The following is a 24,915-nucleotide window of genomic DNA, read 5'->3' on the forward strand; positions in this document are numbered from 1 at the left end:
TTTCTTACAAGTATCACTTAGATGCCAGACACTGTTCTAAGAGCTAGTGATACAAAGATGAATCATCCTCTGCTCCCAGGCTCAAGTAATTCAGCCTGGTGGGGAAGACAGAGAAGTAAAGCATCTGTTAAAATCCGGTGTGATAACTCTTTTAAAGGGTTTGCTTTGGAGACGTAGAGGAAGAGTAGGGAGAGGAGACACTATAAAGGAAACCTTCGTAAAGGAGTTGAATATTGAGCAAGAAGTAATGGAAGTGAGAAAATAATTGGGATGAGGGGAGGAGAAACACACTAATTGTAGAGAGAAGAAACAACATTACTCGGGGGCATAAAAGAGAAGATAGATGTAGATTCCATGTGGAGAATTATCAGGAAATGAGACCTTGACACATCTGGTCATAAATGGCTTTTATGCTACAAAATGAAGATTGGAATTTATTCTGAAGTTGAAGAAAAGTGCCTGAAGAATTTTAGGTAAGAAGATGGCATGATTGCATGATCATGTTTGCAGCTGTAGTGGTAACTTTGGAAAAGGTATGGAGAGGAGCAAGAGCAGATTGATTAACAGTCCAGTGTCCGTGACAGTAGTCCAGTTGTGCAGGGGTGGTGTAAGGAGTGGAGGAGGAGATTCTCAAGTCATAGGAGAGCTACTGAGGATTAGATTACATCTTCCTACTTCTGAATAGTCCAGTAGTATTTCCAGCTCTTCATATCACCACTGTCACAGACCAGATGCTGGCTAATACCACATACATCTGCAAAATATCTCTTGGCTTACATTTTAATTCTGGAAGGTATGTGTCGACTTTGTAGTCACTCTACTTGTTACATCAGAAATGTTTTCCTCAAGTGTGGCTCCCTGTTGTGAAATTTAAGAATGATCAAATTCACACATATTTGTGAAATGGGTTAGTTTTCTTTATTAATATCCGTGTAATTAATATCACTGTTGCCTCTTATTGTGTACAAAGCAAATTATTAGCAAATGTGAAATGGCATTATTCATGTGATATAGAATAGTTGTTTTCCAAAGTAATTTATCTATGTTTGTTTTTAAACATGAAAAGTACTGACTCTCTCCTCAATCTATAAAACTCGTGAGATTATGAGTATCATATAATTACTGCACATGTTCATCAGTGTTCTAAGCAGACCTCGTATCTGTAGTTCATGGTAAACATCTTTTACTGGGACCACTGCTTTGCTAGTCTCTAGAGGCATTAGTTTCTAACTCCTCCTGATAAAACCATTCTGTGGTTAATGTTATTTTACATGTCTTTAGCCGTTCAACTTTGCCTATTCAGCTTTGCATGATGCAGCTGAACAGGCTTGGAGAATCTGAATATTCGTTTCTGGCTTCATCTCTTATTACCCTGCTCTCACCTCACATTGGACCTTCACTCCTCTTCAAACACATAAAGCTTGCTCCCTGCTTAGAGTCATTGTATGTGTTGTTCCCTTTGCCAGGAACACACTTCTCCCCAGTAATCACGTGGCTCAGTCTTTTATCTCCCTCAAGTCTATGTTCCAATGTCAGCTTGTTAGTGAGGCCCTTCCTTGACCATCCTCCTGAAAAAAGTTGCTGCTCTGGGTCAGTTCTCTTCCTCCGTTCTGTTTTGTTCAATAACACTTAGAATTTTATAACATACTGTGTACTTCATTTATTTACTGTGTTTATTTTCAATCTCTCTTCCACCATTAGAACATGTCTTTGAAGTAGGGATTGTATCTTGTTTTCTTCCCTCCATTCTCTATAGGAATGTGTGTGTTTGTATCTGTATGTTTATTAAATATCAACAACCACATTCTCAACAGACAAATCTGAAAATAATAGGAAGATTAGAAATGTAAATTGAAAATTTAAAGGAACACAATGTCTTTGGCATCTTGTTCAGGTTTTCCTGGGACCTGGTTTCAGTTTTAGTACCAAAAATCCCATGTTTTGGGAGCCCTTGCAGCTCTGTGCATCCCAGAGTTGGTCAACTTTCATTCTTGTGATTGTTTGTCATTGTTTAATGTTTTTATCACCTATTTCTGTCCTAGTGGGAGATGGCTGTGCTACACTATGTTCCCAATAATTCTTAGTAAGATTGCTCATGTTCAGCCCCAACAAAAGCATGGAGCGGGGGGGGGGGGGGCTTTCTCCATTTACTGATAAGTCTCTAAACTGTCATCTCTTCAGTCTTCTGGCTTGATTTGCAGAATAAATACATGTTCCTCCCACTAACACTTCTCATGTTATTGTGAGAGAAGTACCAGACTAACAAACAGATTCTGCCACAAATCTGCTCGAATCATCTCTCTGGCCTGACCTTGGTTTTTTATTTTCATAAAATGAGGAGACAACAGATAACCATGTCCTTTCCACCACTAACATTCTAGGGTTCTGTTCTGTGGCATTTCTTCTGACCAGCAATGGAAACTGTTTCTTTTGCCCAGGATGACTTAGCCCCTGCTGCCCCTCAACTGGAGTGTTTGGCACTTGGGGAAAAGCAGAAGCCTTCTCAAAGCATGAAGGGTGGGAGAACTTTAGTTCCCTTATCTTCTCTGAGTTAGAGCCTGACTTGCCCTAGTAAGATTTCCACACGGAGAAAAGTGTGGTCTGGCTTTTCAACATTTTGCTTCTGAAGTGGCTGTGTTTCCTACAGAATGAAGTTTTTTTTTTTTAAACAAATACCCCTACTATCTTTTGAATAATTTAAAATTTAATTTGAATTTAATAATTGACCACCAATATCCTCATAATAGATACATATGTATGACTAAGATAACATATATTATACATACCTGCACTCATATTAGACTAGGTTATGTTACCATTTCATGAGTTTGCACAAAACCTAGATGACAAGTAGTTTCATCTACATGTAGCTCTCATATTTGAATCAAAAAATGCTTTGGGGGAAAAAATGTTAGCAAAGCAAATGCCATCATTTGCAATTAACTACTTTACATTTAAATGATGCTTAGGTGTTTAGAAATCATTTCTTTTGTCTACTGATCCTCACAGTGACTCTGAAAGAAAACAGATGTTCAAATCAGATTGGATTCATATTTTTGCTGTACCACTCACTAATTGTGGGTACTTAGGGGAATCAGGTCAACCCTCGGATCTTCAGCTTCGGCAGGTGTATAATGGTGATTATAGTGTCTGTCTCATTTAGCTCAACCCTTTTCCAAGTTGTGGTAAGATTAAATGAGTTAAGTCTTATAACTAGGAGAGTGCCAAATACATAAGCCACTGATATGATTACTCATGTTTATAGATAAAGAAATCGAGAGTAGAAGAGGTTAAGTGATTTGTCCATTTGACAAAACTCATAACTTGTGCACCCAGGACTTGTTTATTAGTCTAAGGCTTTTTCTCTGAGAACCACAGTAATATTTTAAAGCCTGTCAAGAATCCACTCAGCAAAAATATCAACTAAGATCAGGGCTGCATTATGACTTTCTTGGGCCATTGGCACTTTTGCCTTCTTGGGCTCCTTTCACCAAAGAAAATAAAAACAAACCCAAGTGGAATTCATTAAGATATATTCATTACTATTATATTCACTTTTTCTTCATATTTTAAAGGAAGTTAAAATTAGAAAATTTCCATGAATCTCTAAATATAGCATGGGCCCTAGGCACTGTGCCCACTGTGCCTAATGGTTAAATCAACCTTAAGTTAGGGGAAAAAAAACCTGTTTCATACTGAGGCAAACAATAAAAATAATGGATCTTCAATTCCTATGTTTGGTCTTGCAGTTGAAAGAGTGTTCTAGTGAGATCTTTCAGCTGCCCCCACAGTGCCTCACAAAGTGTACTGTAGTTAGCTTCTAAACCAAGTTAGATAAAACTGGGACACCTGCCAGATCCTATTGCCTCACTGTGAATGATGGATGGGGTTATACAAATTTAAAAGTTGATGATAAAGAACTTAATATTTTAAGACATGTAAAATATGATTCTTTCATGTCAGGTAATGAAATCTAAGATTAATCACAAACACATTTGTACTAGGACATGTTGTAGTAATTCATCATGTCTTCTCCAGAAGTGGTATCTATGTTGAATGTTCCCAAACAGTGTCAAAGTCAGTGTCTGGAGTAGATGTAATCAGGAAGGGAAAAGGAGCCCAGAGTCATGTGTTTTAAATGTGTAGGCTGTATATGATAATCCCTGTGAGAAGGGGAATGCTACATTGAAACTTCTATAGCTCTTCTTTCATGGTATTTGGATTCCATTTTGAAGACTCTATACAATTTCGGAGTTCAGGGCTTGAACTGTAGAAAATCATTGGACTGTCTTCAAGACACAAATCTAAATAAACACGTCATTGCTTGGCAATCTTAGGATAAGCCTACCCTTCTTTGCTGGGTAATTTTTGGTGTGCGTGACCATCTGAGTTTCCTCAGACAGGAAGGTTTATGAATGCAGGGAATAAAAGCTCATGGGAAAATGCCTTCTGTAACCTTTTCCCTGTTACTTTTCTTGATTTCTGGGAGCTTTAGTCTCAGCAGCGTGAAGTGTGTCTATGACATACAGTCCCATACAGATTTTAACTACTCAATTATTATACTGACATGGATATCAAACAAGCAAAAAATACTTAATTAAAGTGACATCAGCAATCTTTTTTATGTGTAAAAATGATGTTTCAAACTGAGGGAAATGTATTAGTACAGATACAAACTTAGGCATCTGAATCCTTAAACGTAGATGCTGATTTCAAGCTGAAAAAGTCATTTACATTAATCATGGATGTGTCAGCTGAAAGCTTGTAAATTTGTCATCTCTAAAAGCAGTTTTATGTTATGAAGTCACTCAATAAAACCCTGCAAGTATAGGATAGAGGGGTTTATTGCCATTATTTATTACACATTTTAATGTTTTAACATGCTCGATTTTGTTTTGCTTTTTTAAAAAAAATGAATTAGTGTGCTCTGATAGAGTGTACTTAAATTTTGCTTCAAATGGATCCTGGCTATCATCAGTTTCAAACTAAGGAAACATAATTGTTTATGTATGATTTAACTTAGATTTATTAAACTTTTAAAGAGCTTGTCTGGGAAGATGCTGTGCCTACCTCTCCCTAAGACCTACTCATACATGTTCAAAGAATGTTAATTAAATTGCTCAAGAAACATGTACAGCTACATGTTAGAAAATGCAATAGACATTGAGAAGTCAAGAAAAAAGGAAGGAAGGAAGGAAAGAAGGAAGGAAGGAAGGAAGGAAGGAAGGAAGGAAGAAGAGAGAGACAGGGAGGAAAGAGAGAAAGGGAAGGAGGGAGGGAGGAAGAAAAGAAGGGAAAAAAGCAGTATAGAGAGTTGATTAGGAACAAGGGTTATGGAGTTAGAGGACTTGAGTATGAATACAGTTTCTTCCAATAGCAAGAAACAAAGCCTTGAAGAAATTTCTTCTCTCTGCTGTTGTTTCCTTATTTTTAACACTGGGATGGTAATAGTCCAACCTCCTAGGGTTGTTATAAGGATCAAATGGGTTTATGCATGTTAAGTGCTTAGAATCATGCCTTGCACTTAGCAAGCCCTCAATACATGTTAGCTGTTAACTATGTATCCCTGCTGCCAAGAAACTCAGTGTATTAGGAAAACAAAATACAGATGCAGATACACTATAATACAGTTCATTGAATACTATGATAAAAAATCTGAACAGAGTGCTAGAAGAAGCACAGAGATGATACTAGATGAAAAAATATCATGGTGATTAGGAAATGGAGATGACAGGGGATGAAAAACATCACTGCAGGGTGACACAAAAGAGAAGAGATTAATTCCGATTAGGTGAGTCAGACCAAACTTCAAATAGGAGGTTACTTGGAAGCATGTTAAGATTTTAGAAAGCATGCAGATGAAAGCACATGAGCAAAAATAGTGGGGGTTTGAAGATACAGATTTAAGAAGCGGTGATTCGTTAGGTGTCCTGAAGGGAGGGAATATCAGAGTGAGGGAGATAAGTCTGGAAAGGAAGCTTGGGATCAGGCTCTTTATAGCTTCTCACAAACATACGAGCACTAGGAAGCCATTGAAGGATTTACAAGAAAAGGTGACATCATTGGATCTATCTTGGAAAGATAACTCTGAATGTGAAAGAGTGGAATCTTGTACACCCAAAACACAGAAGTGGGAAATTCATGCAACTGTGAGGAACAGGAAAGGTGACTAAGAAATGGTTGAGAGGCAATCAACAAATGTCCATCTACCAGAGGTAAGAACGGCAGCAGTGCTCATCACAGTCAAAGGTGTGCCACTGCTTGGCCCACTTCCATCTCCCTTAATCTATAATTTTAGAGCTCAGGCCTCAGTGGGGCCAAATGCTGCCTCAGGACAGATTGCTTGGAAATCTAATACCGTATATTTCATGATCTGATAACAGTAAAGTTATTTCACTGAGGCATGGGCTTAGCTCAAAAGAGCCCTCTTTGAATTGCATAGTGGAGCAATTCAAAGGCATGTCTGGAGTCTACATTACTTAGAGCAGTTAAATGCTGGTTTCTTTCAGGTTCCATCCAAAGCAATTTAGCAACTAAGGAACAAAAAGGGCATTGTAATAATATATTCTTACTCTTAGGGGTTATATTGTTGTTTAGACTTTGAGTAAAGCCTTAGTATGAGGCTCTATTGAGAAGAGTGATCTGTGTGGTCTTCTTAAGTATTTATCATCTTTTCAAATGCCAAGTGTTTTGAAAAGCTCACAGATGGTGCAGAAACATATTGAAGAATCCTGTAGCTTTTCTTTGGAGGAAGAGTCTTGAGTGGCTATTGGGTATTTAATATGAATTTAAGAGTAATTTACTTTGTACTTTTGTCTTTTATATTTGAATTATTTCAGTTTAAGAAAACACCAAGAGGTATTTTGCACAAACATCCACATTTCATAAGTCTTTTCACCAAGGTGTTATTAACGTTAAGTATTTCTGTTGTGAGTTGATACAGGAAATAGTGATATTCTTATTTGAATCATAATGATCCAATAGCCAAAGAAATAAACAAACTTTGTGCAACTCTACAAAGCTTGTCAACAGTATAATTCAATATAGCCTAGTCTTTTAATATTGCAGATTGACTTCCTGTTCTAAAGAAAGGCCAGCCAACTTGTGATAATTTATATAATATTATTTTTTTAAGTTTATTTATTTTGAGAGAGAGAGAGAGGTGCAGAGAGAGAGGGAGAGAGAGAGAGAGAGAGAGAGAGAGAGAGAGAGAGAGAATCCCAAGCAGACTTATTGCTGTCAGAGCATAACCTGCTGTGGGGCTTGATCTCACGGAATCTTGAGATCGTGACCCAAGCCAAAATCAAGAATTGGATGCTTAACCGACTGAGCCACACAGGCGCCCCATGTAATATTGTTTTTTAAGCTTTTCCCTTATATATGTTAAGATGATTTAAAGCAATAAACAGATTTTGGGGATGATAGTGTTGATGTCACCTAAGTGTTTAGACCTATGTTTCTTCTCCTCTCTGGTCTTCCTCTTCTCATTTCTTTCTTTATTTAACTTTTCTCTATGCTTTTTCTCTCTCCTCTCTCAGTACTTCATTGAACTGTCATTTCATAAGAACAATTATCAGGAAATGATTAGATCATAAGAAGCCAATGAGAAATTTCTATTTTAGTATTAATAAATTAAAGATTATTAATTAGTATTATTAAAAAATTTCAAGATAATATTTTTCATTTTCAAATAGATGCACAAATGTATTTATTTAACATAGCATATATCCCCAAGGCATGTAACCTATTGTTTTTGTTTTTAGATCTATAGCTTATTGTTCTACCAAAGCATTCTGTAATCTCCTTTAAAGTCTTCTGTCTCTGGGATTCCAGCAATTTTGTAAAATATCTTCGTATTTTTTTATGGTTCAACTGTGTATTAGTATCAACACTTAGCAGGGCAGTTTAGAAGCCTTGTTACAGTCAAACTCACCTTGAGCTGTTTCAAATTGTGCAACTCTTACACTTTAGGTATTACCCAACTCGGACTTTCCTATCCTGGAATATGAACAACAGTTATAAAACTGCTGGTAAACTCAGTTTTTTTTCAAAATCTCTATAACTCAAAGCAACTTGAAAATGTTGCAAACAAACCATTTTAAAGGGAGAGTTATTTGAAATCAAAAACCTAAAATTTCATTAAATGTGTTTTCAATTAGAATTGTTCACTTTGAATCCTGCAGTGAAGGAACTATACTGAAATCATGAGTTGTCATAGAAACAGCATTGCTACCAAACTCGACCTTAAGTAAAACCTTTTTAAAATAAAAATTACCATGAAATTATTTTTAAGAAATAAATGCCTTAGGTAATTTGAATTTGATAGCAATGATTTTAGTATTAATGGATACATGTAAAATTCAGATGAGAGTGATATATGCTTGTAATAAAAGCCACGTAAAACATGTAGACATGAAATCTAGTCATTCAGAAATGGTTGAAATATTTTTTATATATTTCTTAGTTTTACAATTTTACTTCCAAAGCTAGACTTATTTTATAAGAACAAGAAATATCAGAATAAAATTTATTTTTTAAAGTAACAATTATTTTGGGCTAAAGTCTTAAAATATACATATATACTTAAATTTTATCTTCTCTGTAGTATGAAAGCAAAACAAATTGAGAAATTCATTATCTGTTGATGAGGATAAATTGCTAATTTTATATTTCATTTGTATTTTATGTTTCTTGTGTGTAGGAGAAAAATTGGCTCATGCTAAATATTCATGTGAGTTACAACACAAGTCTTCTACTTATCCCCCTTGTTCTCCATATTTGGTTTACATTTTTTTTTACCAGGTGTATTAGCAAGTTAGTCAACTGTATTTTTTAGTTATACTTCAGTACAGAAAGGCAAGCATTAGAACACATACATTCAGATATAAAGCAATCAGTAAGTAAGCCTACATTTGCATTCCATACATGTATTTGATTTTCATATATCCATTTCACACCGAGGAATTCTGGATTTATCAAGTGCAATTAAGCTGCTACCATTGATGAATGCTAGCAGTTTAAATAATTGATTAACTGATTAATATTTAGAAAATCGGTGAAATCGAAGTATAATTGAACTCAGTGTGCATGTCTGCCATGACCATTAGTGTTTGCTTTCAACTGTAAAATACATGTAACTTTTCCATATGTAATTAGGGTAGCAATTGTCAGGGTACATTTTTGCCAATCCAGATGTTCATATTTAACTACCACAACTTTATAGTTATCTCATCGGAACTCTCAGGCCCAGCCCAACTGAAATGTAATATTCAAGTATTGAATTTTGATTTATGTATGCCTCACATATTTGTGATATACTAGGTTAAAATGCTGATTTAGAAAAATGATTTTGAAGTTCTCACTGTAGAAGCAGGTTGGCTAATGGTTTCCTTTACTTGAAATGTACTCATTGCTTAACTGAATGTAACAGCTGTTTTTTGTTTACAAAATCTTATCTAAACTAAATGCTTTCTGTCATATATCAAGTCAACTCTTGTAGGCAACTCCTTTAGTCCAGCTAGCAATTGGGCAGAACACCCACACGATGAATCATTGTTTTTAGAGGATGAGCATTACTTTGCAGTCAGTTGAATGTTCTTGTCTTGCTGTCCATAAAATAGTTTCTTTCTTTCTTTCATTTCTTCTTTAGTTTATTTCCTTCTTTCCATTTCCCTTGGAAATGAAATGGGAAGTTAGACTATTTGTATATTCCATTTTAATTTTGGTTTAGTATTTTATATTTAAGTCCCTTTGTCTTAGAATAAATTTAGCCCTATTTAAAAGCTAATAAATTGGCTTATTACTGCCTCAGAGATACTGTCAGAAGATATGAGACTCCTGGGTCAGAAGGAAGAAGCTTTATTCCTCAGGGCCCTGCAAGCATTATGAGTATCCCCCTGTGCATCTACCAGCCTTGTTCCCAGCTCCCACAAGGGCTCAGATGGACATATTGACTGCATCACAGCTGAGGAACACTGAGCTTAGGAAATCTACCTTTTCATAGCTAGCAGTAGGCAAGCCTGCTCTTTGTCCCAAAGACATGCCCTCAACCGTGAGGGTTGCTTACATCAACCACAAACTGAGAGATGGCCTGGGCGAAAATCAGTCATGGTCCTGCAGTCTTGCAGGAATGCTAGAGATCCGTGGAAGGTTCTATCACATCACACTGTAAATGTTTTGACAAGCCTAACCTTATTTTAGGTATGTTTGTGTGCATATTTCTTGTATTTTTTCTGCATATGGCTCCCTGAATGTGTACATGACAAGCCATGTGCTTACCAGTTGCATTCTTAATCCAGATTATTTCCCAGAACATCAACATCAAGTAAATTATTAATATTAGCTAACAATGGTTCAGATTCATTGCCTTCAGTAAGTTTACATGCACACAACACATCAGGGATGACAGGGTCTTGGCTCTGATTTTACCTTCAGAAGCTAGAACAGACTGCTGTGACTGATCTTAAAATGTCAGTGTAAGGTGCCAACACTGACACTTGAAACACTTTGAATGAAATGACTTGTTTGTGACATGCATGGAAAAACATTCCAAATTTGTGATGTAAAATGATTTATTCTCTGATAATCACCTTGTCAGATATTTTCATCTCACATACACAGTTATGTTTAGTTTTTATACACTAAACTGCTATTGATTTTCCCTCACTTGATAATCAGGTCGTAAAAAATATCTTCCAAATGTGGTCAATCACCCCAACAGCTTTCAAAGTTATTCTCTAGGAAATTAGATTTCATCATTTTGAGACAGTCAGAGGAAAGCAATCATCTAGAAACTACCCCTAACTATGGCCATTATTAATGTATTAGAAGATTTAAGCACTTATCTGCATTTACAGATTGAAAAGAATGGAAATTTTGATGATGACTTTGAGAAACAGCGGGTTAAACTGCAGAAGCAGTGAACTCTGAGGGCAAAATCGTCTGTAGTGCTCCAGTGGTGCTAGAAGGTATCAGAGATTAATGAAATTGCTTCTGGAGTCCCTAGAAGACAAAGTCTGCCTATTTCAAATGCTTTTTTTTCCTTCAAATTATTACAAGAAGAACATGTTCTATTGGTCAGTGTACTTTTTTGTTAATATTGTTGAAACAAGGAAAAGCAAAATGGCCATCTTTCACTATAAGCTAACTTTGAATTTGCCATAATTCATAAAGATAAAATGAAGTAATACAAGTAACAGAGTTACAACAACAAGAGCCATTCCTTGGGATAAGGAAAATCAAGGATCAGAATATTATGGGGCAGGGAGTAAAGACCAATGGGTGAGGCAGCTGGTGAGGTGATATTGGTGGTAGTAGTGGTGGGGGTCAGCACTGTCCTAGCTGAGTACTGGGGGCCTCTACCCTGGTCTCTGCTGTGGCTCTCCTCTGGCCATGCCCACCTCACAGACTGAGAAGAGCACAGAAAATGTTCTCTTAGAGTTTGTAGGTGCCTCTCTTCTTGACCGTGTTTGAGAAGCCTAGAATAACAGAATTCTATGCCTAAGTGGATTAGTATCTGCTTCTAGGCCCCACGATGGCCTGGCAGCAACACTGCCTATTTTTAAAGAAACTTGGGGGTCTCCTATTCACTGTAGATTGGACAGTAGTCTCTTAAAGGGGAGATACCTGCTATAGTTTCCCCAGAGCCCATGCATAGGTGGGGCCTTGTGTATTGCCTCAGTAGCTGGTAGAAAGAAGAGCCTGTCATTCATCAGATCTCAACATGTACCTGACCTATCCATGGGGTTGTCTCCTGATTGCTTATCAGGATCTGCACATAACTCTGGGAATTCTGAGCTCCAGACAGAGAGTCTCCTTGGCCAGCTCTGTACCTTGGGGTCTCTCTTTTCCTTCTTCCAACCTTCCAAAGTCTGACCTGTGTTTATTCTGGCTTGCTTGAGGCTCTCTCTGAAATAAGAATTATGCAATTCAGTATGAATTGAATGCTCTTATATTTGCATTTAATACTGACATTGTACAACATAGATATAAAGACTAAAATCCATGCTAATAATTTCAATTTAATTTTTTTTTTTACTTAGGATCTAATTAAATACCAAGTTAAGAGAAAGGTCACAGAACAGAGGAAAAATACACATCTAAGTGTACTTCTTGCTTTTAAAAAAAGGGGCCTGTAATTTTGATTTGTTCTGTGCCCTGAAAATTGTGTAGCCAGCCCTATATGTAGCCATTTTTGGAGAAGCCATTTTTCCTTATCTTTAAATAAAGATACAATAGCCAGGCACACTAAAGCTAAACATAACCATTTTTTATAACCAAACTACTCCACTCCTAGGGAAATACCTTATGAAAATGCATGCATATATTCATCTAAAGACATGAACAAGAATGTTCATAGAAGTACTACCTAAGCAGCCCTAATCTGAAAACTACCCAAATACCCTAAATTGTGGAAACAATTATATCTACAATAAACTGTATAAATGAATCTCATGAAGATAATGCTGAATGAGAGAAGCCAGATATATAAGAGTACATACAGTATAATTCCATTTATATAAATTCAAATATAGGCAAGACTAATCTATGGTGTTAGAAGTCAGGATAATAGTTACTCCTTGTTGGAGGGGTTGGCTAAGTACTGAAAGAAGGCATAAGTGGAACTTCTGAAGTCTTGATAATGTTCTGTTTGTCTTTCTTGGTCTTGGTCCCAATGATGTGTTCATTTGTGAAAGTTTATCAAGTTGTAACTTAACATTTGTGCACTTTTCTGTATGTATGTAATACCTCAATAAAAAAGTGGAAATAAAATAGACAAAGCATGAAAAATCCTCTATTCTTTTAATCACTGCTACTGTAAGGTACAATCTCATTTAGTTAATGTGCAGTTCAGTGGAAGAAATAATATAACCAAAGAAATTTATGTTCTTTTTTATGGTAGAGTTATAAGCTATGTAGATGAAGAGGAATAAACCATTGTTTTTGACCAAACTTTAAAAAAATAAGGAGTAAACAAGAGGCAAAATATATTATTACAAAAGTCCCCCTAGATAGCAATTGGGATTGGCTTGGGAGGAGTGGTATTTTAAGAGCTGTTCTAAGGAGTGTAGTTGAGGAGTTAGAACCAACCTTGGTAAGTTTAAAGCAATGTGTTTTTGTAATTAAGCAACAAGTGGGTGTGTAAGAGGAATGTACTCCTGTTGATTTAGTCTGGTTGATTTATTTTTTCCTTTTTATTCCTTAGTTGTCAGTATTGACTTAGGGGCAATCATTTGAGGGTGGGTTTTTTTTTAATGTTTTCTTTTTTAAATGTTTATTTATTTTTGAGAGAGACAGAGAGAGCATGAGCTGGGAAGGGGCAGAGAGAGAGGGGAACAGAGAATTTAAAGTGGGTGCTGTGCTGACAGCAGACAGCCCAATGTGGGGCTTGAACTCACAAACTGTGAGATCATGACCTGAGCCAAAGTCAGATGCTTAACTGCCTGAGCCACCTAGGTGTCCCAGGGTGGGTTTAAATTTTTTTTCAATGTTTATTGACTTTTTAGAGAGAGAGTGTATGAGTGGCAGAGGGACAGAAAGAGAGGGAGACACAGAATCTGAAGCAGGCTCCAGGCTCTGAGCTGTCAGCACAGAGCCTGGTGTGGGGCTTGAACTCATGGACTGTGAGATCATGACCTGAGTGAAGTCAGAAGCTTAGCCGACTGAGCCACCCAGGCACCCCATCAGGGTGGTTTTTAAATACCCTCAAATAGTTTCCTCATAGGAGTGAAAACTGTACTTTGGGAAATTGGAGAGGATCAGCCTAATGCAATTTCTTATAAAATATACGAATTGTAGAATATTTAAAGTAACTGATATTCTCTGCATTTCCATCATTTGACAATCTCAAATCCATGAAGGATGGGAATTAATAAAAAATACATATCCATTGATAAAACATTTACTGAAATTTTTACTATCTGTCTCTACCATATTAGCATATTCCTATACAGTTTATCTGTTAATAGTATTTTTAGGTTAGTTCAGTTTCCTTATGTCACAAGTTAATTTCCTCAAAATCAAATCTGATAATATTAAATCTATATCTATTAAGCTTCAGTTGACTCCCTATTATCTTTGGAATAAGATCCAGTTGACTTAATCTGTTCTATAATCCTACAATTTGCTTGTAACCTGATCCCAGACTGTTCCCCTTACCTTGTCTTCTACCAATTCTATCTTCACTCTTAGCTTTGTAACCTTGACCCTAGTATGGTTTTAGGATTATGACATGATCTCTCTCATATGCCTGCTGATATACTTTGCCTAGAATGACTTTACTTCCCATTGTCCTCTATGCCCATCCAGAGTTAATACTCCCCACCTTAGTCATTTTGTGGGATTTTGTTCATACCTCTGTAATAGTTCTCAACTCAAAATATTATTATATATCTGATTGCATGTCACTAAACTATGTGAAAGTGAGCTGAATTCATCCCCATATTCCAAGGCCTTAGATTAGTGCCTGGCTCAAAGTTAGTTCTCAGTTATATTGCTTAAATAATGATTATTTAAAAATTGGACATCAGATGGAACCCAGTAAACTAAAACTATCAAAAGGAATTTTTATTATAACTTGAGTTTAGAAAAAAGATTTTTTATTCTTAAAGTTTCAGTTATGTAATATGAACAAGTCCTAGAGATCTGTAAAGCATAGTGCCTACATTGTATACTTAAAAATCTGCTGATAGGGCAGATCTTATATTAAGTGTTCTTATCACAAAAATAATAGTAATTACTAATAATAAATAGAGAAGGCAGGAGGAAACTTTTGGAGGTGAAGAATATGTTTATGGCATAAGCGGTGGTGATGGTTTCATGGAAGTATACTTATCTCCAAACTCATCAAGGTGTATGCAGTAAACATGTACAGCTTTTCATATGTCTATCATACCTCCATAAAGTGGTTTAGAAATACTTTGTGTTAACCATGAGCATTAGTTTGAGCATTCTTTCAGCATTTTGGACAGTTGAGGCAGTTCTAGGATGAGGCAATTAACTGTCTGCAAGTCCAATCTACTTTCATCTGATTATATAAATCACAGCATGTCAAAATAGTCCTCTACTGTTGCCCTCTGGAGACTTTAAATTATCTTGTCTTTTGAGTGTCTGTGTGTTTGTGCTTGAGTTTTAATTTTCAGATTAAGTACCATGCTTAGATGTCTATGGCTTTGGAAAAGAAGGCAACTTGACAAACCTTAATCTTCCTTTAAAAATTTTTTTAAGTCTATTATTTATTTTGAGAGAGACAGAGACAGTGTGAGTGGGGGAGAGGTAGAGAGAGAGGGAGAGAGAAAGGGAATCCCAAGAGGCTCTGCACTGTCAGCACTGAGCCCAACACAGGGCTGGAACTCACAAAATGGTGAGATCATGACCTGAGCCCAAACCGAGAGTCGGATGCTTAACTGACTGAGCCACCCAGGTGCCCCTACAAATCTTAATCTTCCTAACCAGAAGATTGATGGCTTGCAGAAATTTCAAGTACCTTTCAATGTCATAAACACTACTAAAAATTCTACCAATGTAGTCTCTGACCAAGAACACAAAAAACATGACAGAAATCTAGGCATAAATGCCTATAACTGAAAAGCTTTCCATTCACCTTGTTGTTATAGTTAAGATCGCATGGACTCATGGCCATATTACTTTTTACTTTTTATTACATATTACTGATTTGTGCTGTCTCATTTGGAGGCCAGTATGTGATTTTGGCAAAGAGAAATGGAAAGCATGTCTTTTTCAGACATATTCTATGTTTATAATGTTTACTTGTGATATTTAAAAAAATTAAATTGTTCACACACGGGGGCTACCCTTTTCCTCAGTGAGCTCCATTTTGTAATCTGAACTTTAGTATATTGAAATACTGCTCTTAGCATCCACAGCAAAGAGCTTTCTGACTAAATAAACTTAGCAGTCAAAGGTCTGGTCTGTACACTCACTTGGGTTATTTTCAATTCTCCTGAGACTAAAATCACCATAGCAATGACATTTCATTCTACCTACCTCCTTATTGGAGATGCCTATTAATATACCATTTATCAGAATAGATTAGCTTATTTTGGTGTTATAATAACACTTTTTACAAGGATTTAAACTATCCCACCTCCTTTGCATAGCCTTTTCTATCTTGAATTCTTTCCTCTATTCACAGACAGAATCATTGAGTTCAATCTGTTTTAGTAGGAAAAAGTATAGAATGATTTCGAACTAGAATTTAGAATAAAGTTTAATTACCCTTCCATGCATGTAGTAGCCCAAAGCTCTGGCACAAGGTAAGATTCTGAGACCCAGGGCTACAACTGAGGATGTGGCCAGACATAAAACTAAGGGGAACTAAGGTCTGCTTTTTGGATTAAAAAAATGGAGTAGAACGGAATGGGCAGGATAATGTGGAGTCCAAAGAGTCATTTGGATAGATATGATCTAGACACCTCAGTAAAATGTGCTGAAGAGAGGAAAAATAGTCACTCCATGTGAGAAGAATGAGGAGAAATTCCCCGAGTCATGTGAGAACACAGGAGGACACATTTTCTATAGAACCTGTGGCCCTACTGTCAGGTGGTCTGAGGCAGTTCATATGGGTAATACATAACCCCAAAGCCAGCGACCACAGAATACTAAAGTATTCTATACATGTTCATTAGCCTCATTCACCTTTCTTCTCTACTCCTTTTCTCTTGACTGATCATATCCCCTTCTTACTAGAAGGGTCTAACAGCCTGCCTGAGTTCGTGAAGTTTTCTATCAAAATTACATAATGGAGAAATGATCTCTTCCTGCTTTTTCCCTTATTGGCGTCTTCAAGGCTATTAATATAAAGCCAGTCTTTAACAGCTACATCATTTTTCTTAATGATTTGAATTTATGGCTAAGTAGTAGATCCCAAAGAAATGACAGCTATACCGGTTGGCTTTACATCAGCATACTATAAGGTACTTTGAGTTAAGTGATGTCTTTAAATCTCCAGGAGTAGTAAGCAGTTTAAAACATATCACTTTATTTGTGGCTAGCATGAAAGTTTTTCCCCATAAAAGTACTTGTTGCTTCCTTTAAACATGACCACGTACTACCATAACTGTATGCCTTTTATTTATGCTTCCCCCCTCATCTGGAATAAATATCTTTTAATTTTCAGTTTTCTTTCTTTTTCCTTTTCTTTTTTTTTTTTTATTCTCAAGTTAGTTAACCTACAGTGTAGTCTTGGCTTCAGGAGTAGAACCCAGTGGTTCATCACTTACATATAACACCCAGTGCTCATCTCAACAAGTGTGCTTCTTAAAGCCCATAACCCATTTAACGCAACACCCCAGCCTCCCACTCCCATCAACCCTCAGTTTGTTCTCTGTATCTAAGAGAACTAGACAGCAGCATGCAGAAGTATGAAACTGGAACACTTTCTTACACCATACACAAAAATAAATTAAAAATGGATGAAAGACCTAAACGTGAGACTGGAAACCATCAGAATCCTACAGGAGAAAACAGGCAGCAACTTCTTTGACCTCAGCTGCAGCAACTTTTTAATTTTCAGCTTTCTTGTCCCTGCTTCATTTCTGAACCTCTCTGTTAAAATCAATATTCCCTCCTTTGTGCTGTCACTGTGCTTTGTTTATATCTCTTTGCTAATGGCTTTGAATTATAATTACTTATGTATATCCCTGTCTTTCCCACCAGATTGTGAACTCTTTGAGAATACAGAATATGCCCTATTCAGTCTTACTGCACAGTACATAACCTGCCACCTGCCTTAAATTAGGCACTTGGTATGTATTGGAGAGTTTCACTACATGATGGATAAAAAGCAACTTTCCAAGGGCTGAATGCATGCTACAGTTAACAAAGGTAAAAAAAAAAAGTTTTCAATCCATGATTGCCTCAGAAGCAAAGGAAGTAATAAGTTATTAATGGAGATCATGGGGGAGAAATAATTTTAACAAAATGAAATGGATATCCAAGTACATTAATATTCAAACAGAATATATGAGTTATGCAGAAGCAAAGCACAAATTAGCTATTAGACTACGGACTCTAAAGGTTTTAGAACTAGTTTCTCAGTTTACAATTTTAAATTAGGTTAATAGTCAAAGGGAGGGAGACTGCCTTCCTTATAGTGGTGCCTTTTCATACTGCCTCCCCCTTGGCTTATTAACATGAAATAGGGCAGATTATTTACCAAAGGATATCTGGAGTTTTAAACAAAAATAAATTTTAAAATTCTTTACCAATATTTAAAGCAAGCATTTTCTAACCAAATGGCTTTTGCATTTAGGCTAAATGGAAAAGCAAACTCTGTATCTTGCTACTTTCTTTTTTTTCCTGACAGAGATGAAGACTTAACAGTCAAATTTGACTTAACAGTCAAATCTGCCTTTACAAACCTTTGTCTCAGGCTTTGCTTCAGAAAATTTCCCAGAGAATAATAGAGTGTCTTAACAGTTTACTTCTGAACTAGCTGCCAAATGAAGAAAATGTGTTTGTATGAGGGACAAATCAATTTTCTCAGGGGTCTTGGGTGAAATACTTGAGATTTTTCTTGGTGTGGGTTTAAGGTCAAATAGACAAGCTCAAATGAAGGCCCTTCCATTTATTCTCAAAGTGATCACGGAATGGCCATTTAAATACTCTGAGTTGATTTTCTCATTTTTGAAGCAGGATCGACTACCATTGTGTAAATATCAATAGGCATATATTTGTATGTGCATAGATCATCTCTAAAAAGTTATAGAAGAAATTGTCACAATCTTTCCCTCCAGGTAGAGGAACTGGGTGCCTTTCAGGTATCACAGATGGGAGAGAGACTTACTTTTTATGATACCACTTTAAACCTTTAGAGCATTGTACCATTTCATGTATTACCCTTTCAAAAGTACAATACTTGATTTAAAAAAAAAATAATAAAATATGAAATGAAGTTTCCAACACAATTGCTGACATCATATTGAATAAATAATGTTCTCTCTACTTTTTCTATTTAATTCCCTAATTTACGCTCTTTGATCTTGTATCCTTAGGAAAAAATACCCACCCTTTCATAGAAGCTTTAGTTCCACCATATTTTAGAAAGTTAAGTGTTTTAGATTTTTAGCAACTAAAATGAATAAATATAAAAGATGTTTATTTTTTAGAAAATTCAAACCTTGATGACTTAGCTTGTCATCCTTTTTTAAGAGACATATAGCTCTAAAAGCCTGATGATAACCCATTCATACCTCTAAGAGTTATTTCCATTTTCTGCTATGGGCTTGTCAGACACTCTTCTAGATTCTTGAACAAGGAAGAAAAATAGCCTTGTCCTTGTAGAGGGTTAACCTACAGGAAACAGATGATAAACAGTAAACATGATGCATAAGTAAATTAACTTAGTACATTAGAAAGTGGAGTACTCAGTGGACATAAAATGAAGACGATGGAGATAAGGAGAAAAGGGAGAGCTGGGATGGGTAGTGGCTTTAGCCATGGTCAGTGTGATCTTATTGAGAAGGGCTTGAGCTGAGACTTAAAGATGGATGAAGGAATAAAGCCACACAGATATGTCAGGAAGAGTATTCCAGGCAGAGATAACAACCTTTCAGAGTCTAAACAGAAGCATGCCTGTGCGTCCAAGGAGTAGTGATGGAGTGGCTGGAGGAGGTGTGATTCAGAGGTGAAGCAGGAGAGGAGGACGACTGGGAGGAAATAGGTTAATATCATGGAGAGCCAGCCTTTAAGCCATATTAAAGAAGTCAGCTTTTACTCATAGTGAGATAGGGAGACATGGAGGGTTTTTGGCAGAGGAATGACAAGTGCTGACTTCTTTTTCAAAGAGGTAGCTTTGTTCAGAATAAACTTATAGGAAGGCAAGAGGGAAAGCAAGAGATAGTATTTATCAGTATAATATAGGCAAAAAGTTGTGTTCACAGTGGTAATACTGGGTTTGATATGGAGTTATGAATGAAAGATAAAGCCAAAGATAGTTGAAGTAATGTGGGCTGAGCATCTGGAAGAATGACATTTCTATTAACTGAGGTGAGGATAACTAAGAAAGGATCAGAACTGGAAAGGTAAATATTGGCAGTTCATTTTTTGAACAAATTAAGTGTGAGATGCCTATTAAATATCCAAGTGGAGATGGTGTTGAAGCAGAGAGGTCCAGGCTGAAGATATGAATGTAGTACTCATCAGCTTAAATACAGTAGTCCCCCCATTTTGCCTGCATTTTTGCTTTCCACAATTTCAATTACCTGTGGTCAACCATGGTCTAGGAGCAAATGATCCTCCTTCTGTTGTATTGTCAGAAGGTGAAAAGTAGCCTGATGCTACGTCACAATGCCTACATCATTCACTGTACTTCACCTCATCATGTAGGCACTTTATTATCTCACATCATCACAAGAAGAGTGAGTACAGTACAGTAAGATATTTTGAAAGAGAACACAATTATATAACTTATTACAGTATATTGTTATAGTTATTCTATTTTATTCTGATTGTTAATCTCTTACTGTGCCTATTTTAGAAATTAAACTTTATTATAAGTATGTATGCCTAGGGAAAAGTATATATGCAGTTCATTACTATTCATGGTTTCAGGCACCCACTAGTGGTCTTGGAAGTATTCCCCTCAGATAAAGCAGTGGGGGGGACTATTGTAATCACTCTTTGAAAGCAGTCACTTCTTCCCACCCCAAAACCTTGTCAAGGATTGTTCTACATATAAAGGATATCCCAGTTGATCCTAAGAGCAGAGAGTTCGGTCTTCAGAGAAAGACAAGGGAAAAAGGCAGATATCACCAAATTGGGATACAAAACATGTAAAATTTGTTTCTGTAATTACGTCAAGATAAGGTACCCATTTCCAAATCCTGTGTTTGCAACAAGATGTTTTTCTCTGCAGAGGCTTCTGTCAGGAAAGGCAAATAACTGATACTTTGAACTTGAGTCTGAGCTCTGGATAACATGAGCTTTCTTAAGAGCTCCTGAGATTTTTGGGGGCACCTGGGTGGCTCAGTTGGTTGAGCGTCCAGCTTCGGCTCAGGTCATGATCTCACAGTTTGTAGGTTCGAGCCCCGTGTCAGGCTCTGTGCTGACAGCTGAGAGCCTGGAGCCTGCTTCGAATTCTGTGTCTCCCTCTCTCTCTGCTCCTCCCCCGCTCATGCTGTCTCTCTCTCTCTCCTTCAAAAATAAATAAAAACATTTTAAAAATTAAAAAAAAAAAAAGAGCTCCTGAGATTTTTTAAATTGTGTGTGTGTGTGAGAGAGAGAGAGAAGAAATTAGAAAAACAAAGAAAACCCAACACACTGTTACAAACACTATTACTTTAGAGATGGAGGGTTTTTTTTTGTCTTGCAAAGGTGAAGTTATGATCATACCTTTGGTGCCAAATATTTCTTTGTTCAGAGAAAATCGCAAAAATGATGACATCATTGTAAAGCAGAGGCCATGGCTGGAGGTGGAGGTGTTCAAGAAGCAGAGGCGGCAATAGGCTGCTTTGGGTGATTGTATGTACAGTGGTATGCACAGTGGATGCTTATCTCACTGTAGACCAGTTTCCCTTATAAAGTAGCTAGTTGTAAAGTACTAATTTGCCTCAGTTATTTTTTGGTCTTTGGAGAGGTTGATTTAATATTAGGGCCTGAACTCCGTTGTGTTGTGGTATTTATTAGGGAAAGATTACTGTCCACATTTTGGCCATTGAGGCCAACTATGAGAAGAATAAGCACCCAGGTGAGTGTCAAGAGCCTAGAACAACAGCAAGTGAAATGCAATGAGTAGCCTGAAGGAAATAATACAACAGGGCTCATCAGACCCGGGAAGATAATATATTTACATCTTCCAGACACACTAATGATGGAGGAAATGACAAAAGGAGGCTCAAAATGTTGTACGTAGCAGCTTAAGTGGAGGCCAAAGCTATAGAATGTTGGCGTATATACAAATGTGATTTCATTTATACACTCAGGGTAGTGCAGTCTGGAGACAATTAAATTATGTATAATTAAGTTGCCATCGCTAGGAAGATTGAAGCCAATTTACAGTCATTGCTAAGAATAATACAACTAAGCATGCAATGTGTTTGTGTATGCTGATCTTCTTGTTTTCTATGAGCTTAGTCCCTTTTTTCTTTGTAAATATTTTATTACATATTTGAAAGTTTCCTCGTATTCATATTTTTTGTAGCATGATGCAAGGTATAAATAATGGTTTTCATTAAATTTCAATGATGGCATCAAAAACATTGATAAAATGACTACTATGTCTTACATGTTGTAACATAATTCAGGAGAAACACTAAATATGGTTTTTGGGTATTTTCATGAAAGATGATGTTGAATAGTTTAATTCCTAAAAATGAGAAGTCATAAGTGGTAATATACTAATTCCCCCACTCTGAAACTCAATTTAATCATGATGGTTTTGATAAGTATATTACAAAAACACTTCAATAGTCTGAAGATATAAATCCATGTAAAATCCCAGCCTGTCAATTAGGCTGCAAAAATTTTCAAGAGTAAGAATTTTTAAAGATTGGGGCAATTGTAAAGACAATTTTCCATTTTTTTTCTTAATCTTAGAAGAAACATGTGCACTACAGTTTCTGAAAGGATAAAAGTCAAAAGATCATATAGTTAGGTCCTACTGCTTATGTTGTTATACTGAACACCTTCAGAACTCTTTCATATTTAAAAAATATAGACATGCCATAAGTGGCTGATTAAAATACAGTGTTGTGTATCCATCCAATAAAAAACTTACCAAATTAATGCCATATGCTTGTACAACAGGCACTAAATATATTAATGTATAAACCAGGATATATTTTCTAATTCTGTTTCTCATGCTATGATCATATAAAAATGTTTATTAAAAATTTTCACTTTCAAACCACAAGCCATATGAAAAAAACAATAGTTGCTTTGCTGTTTTTTCTTCTAATTTCTTTTAATAGATGTTATCTCATTAATTGTTAACCTTCCTTCAATCCTAATATCTACATTTCATGCTATGCATTTTCCTATATTTTGTTTTATCTGCATCTAATGTTTTGATATGTTGTATTTTCATTTATCTTTCAGCTCAAAAATATCTTGTATAATATCTTCTTTGATTCATGGATTAATCACAAATGTAGTTCTTAATTTCCAAGCATATGGGGGATTTTCTAGTTGATGTTTATCAGAATTGCATTGTGAATAGTGAACAGCCTCTACGTTTTAAAGTCTTTGAAATTTTTTGAGATTTGCTTTGAAATTTTTGGGATTTGACTCAATATTTTGTCAACTTCATAAATGCTTCCCATAAACTTGAAAATAATGTGTATTCCATAGTTGTTATTTACAGTATTGGATGCAGCTTAGTGCAGGATCTATATCCATTGGGTCAAATTTGTTAACAGATTTGTTCAAATCTTCAATGAATTTACTTTTTATTTTCTACCTTTTCTCAATTACTAAGAAAGCTCTACTAAATGAGCCCACTATGATTGTAGATTTGTCTATTTCTGCTTATAGCTCTGTCACTTTGTTTTATACATATTCAGGTTATACTATTAAGAGCAATTTTTTGAATTGCTGTATTTCTGAATTGAATTTTCTACATTTATGTAGTGTTTCTCCATGTCTCTAGCAATAATTTTTGCTTTTAAATTTATTTTGTCCGATATTAATATCGTGATACCCAGTTTTTTCTTGGTTAATATTTGCATGGTAGTTTTCTATTGTTTTATTTTTAATATTTCTGTTTACTTATATTTTATATGCTTCTCTTTTAAGGAAGTTTAATTTTTAGTCTACTCAATCTGTTTAAATTTAACATAATTATTAATATAATAATAATTTTTGGTTTAAATTAGCCAACCTAGAATTCACCTTTTTTGGTTTTACCTGTTACATTTCCTTTAATTCATCTTTTAAACGGAGTACTTTTTGTCATTTTATTTTTTCAATCCTTGTATTTGTTTGAAAGATACACATTCCCTTTCCAGTCTTCTTGGTGACTCTTTCGAAATTATAACATTTATGCCTGACTTATTAAAATCTGATATTAATGTATACTTTTAGCCTTCTGAGAAATGCAAGACATTAGACTTCTTGAACTCCATTTATTCTCCTTTTAATTTGTTTTTAAATATATTTTAATTCTACATATTATAAATAATACAAGATATTATTACTATTTATATAGTTACTATTTATGTAGGTTTATCCATAAATCTACTACTATGATATTCTTCATTCTTCCTGCATCTTTGACCTTCGTCAGTTCTCTAATTCATGACGTAATCTCCCCAAATATGACCCTTAACCCCATTCTCTTTCTCCCTTTTCTCCTTCTTGTACTCTAAACATAATATGTTAGATATTCACACTGTGTTCTCTATGCCACCTCTATTTTTTTCTCTTTTTGTCTCTCTCTACTTCATTCTGGACAATATTTTGGTTTAACTTCTAATTTACTCATTCTCTCTTTGATAGCATCCATTCTGCTGTTAAGCCAATCTATTGATTTCTTAATTATAAATATTGTATTTTTTCAGTTGTAGAATTTCCACTTGATAGTTTACAAAATCTTATGTCATATAACATAGCTTCTTGATGCTATTTTCAATTTGGTATTTATCTACTTGGTTGTTTTTTACTGTGTGTTTGCTAATTCCAGTATCTGGAGTCTCTGTAGCTCTGTTTTTGTTGTTTATTATACTAGTTTTCACTCATGGCGTCTTGTCTCCTTGTGTATTGATTGAATTATCTGCTAAGAATCAAATTTGAAAAATTTAATTTGGAAAGAATTTGAGACTTAGGTTTATTTTCTTTTCCTTCAAAAAAGTATTTTATATTGTATTTGCCAAGCTTCTGAATTTCTAACAATTGTCTTAAATCAGTTTATAGTTTACAGTTATCTAAGCCACCTAGATAACTCAAAGCTGGGTACAATTC

At 35.7% G+C, this 24,915-nt stretch overlaps 1 protein-coding gene across 8 annotated transcripts in view; it reads left to right on the forward strand.

Moving 5' to 3' along the window:
• Window positions 1–24,915, forward strand: part of PDE1A (phosphodiesterase 1A) — a 326,870-nt gene that overhangs the window by 138,296 nt on the left and 163,659 nt on the right. The window contains exon 1 of one of the 8 annotated variants that reach the window (XM_019461262.2): window positions 455–473. The exons of the other annotated variants lie outside the window; for them this stretch is intronic. The gene's annotated coding sequence lies outside the window, so the exon portion shown is untranslated. Of the gene's footprint in view, window positions 1–454; window positions 474–24,915 lie in introns of those variants that run through there. 8 annotated transcript variants of the gene reach the window in all.

This window comes from Panthera pardus, unplaced genomic scaffold (assembly GCF_024362965.1).
Source record: "Panthera pardus isolate Hobbes unplaced genomic scaffold, ASM2436296v1 HiC_scaffold_10, whole genome shotgun sequence".
NCBI classification, from domain to species: Eukaryota; Metazoa; Chordata; class Mammalia; order Carnivora; family Felidae; genus Panthera; species Panthera pardus.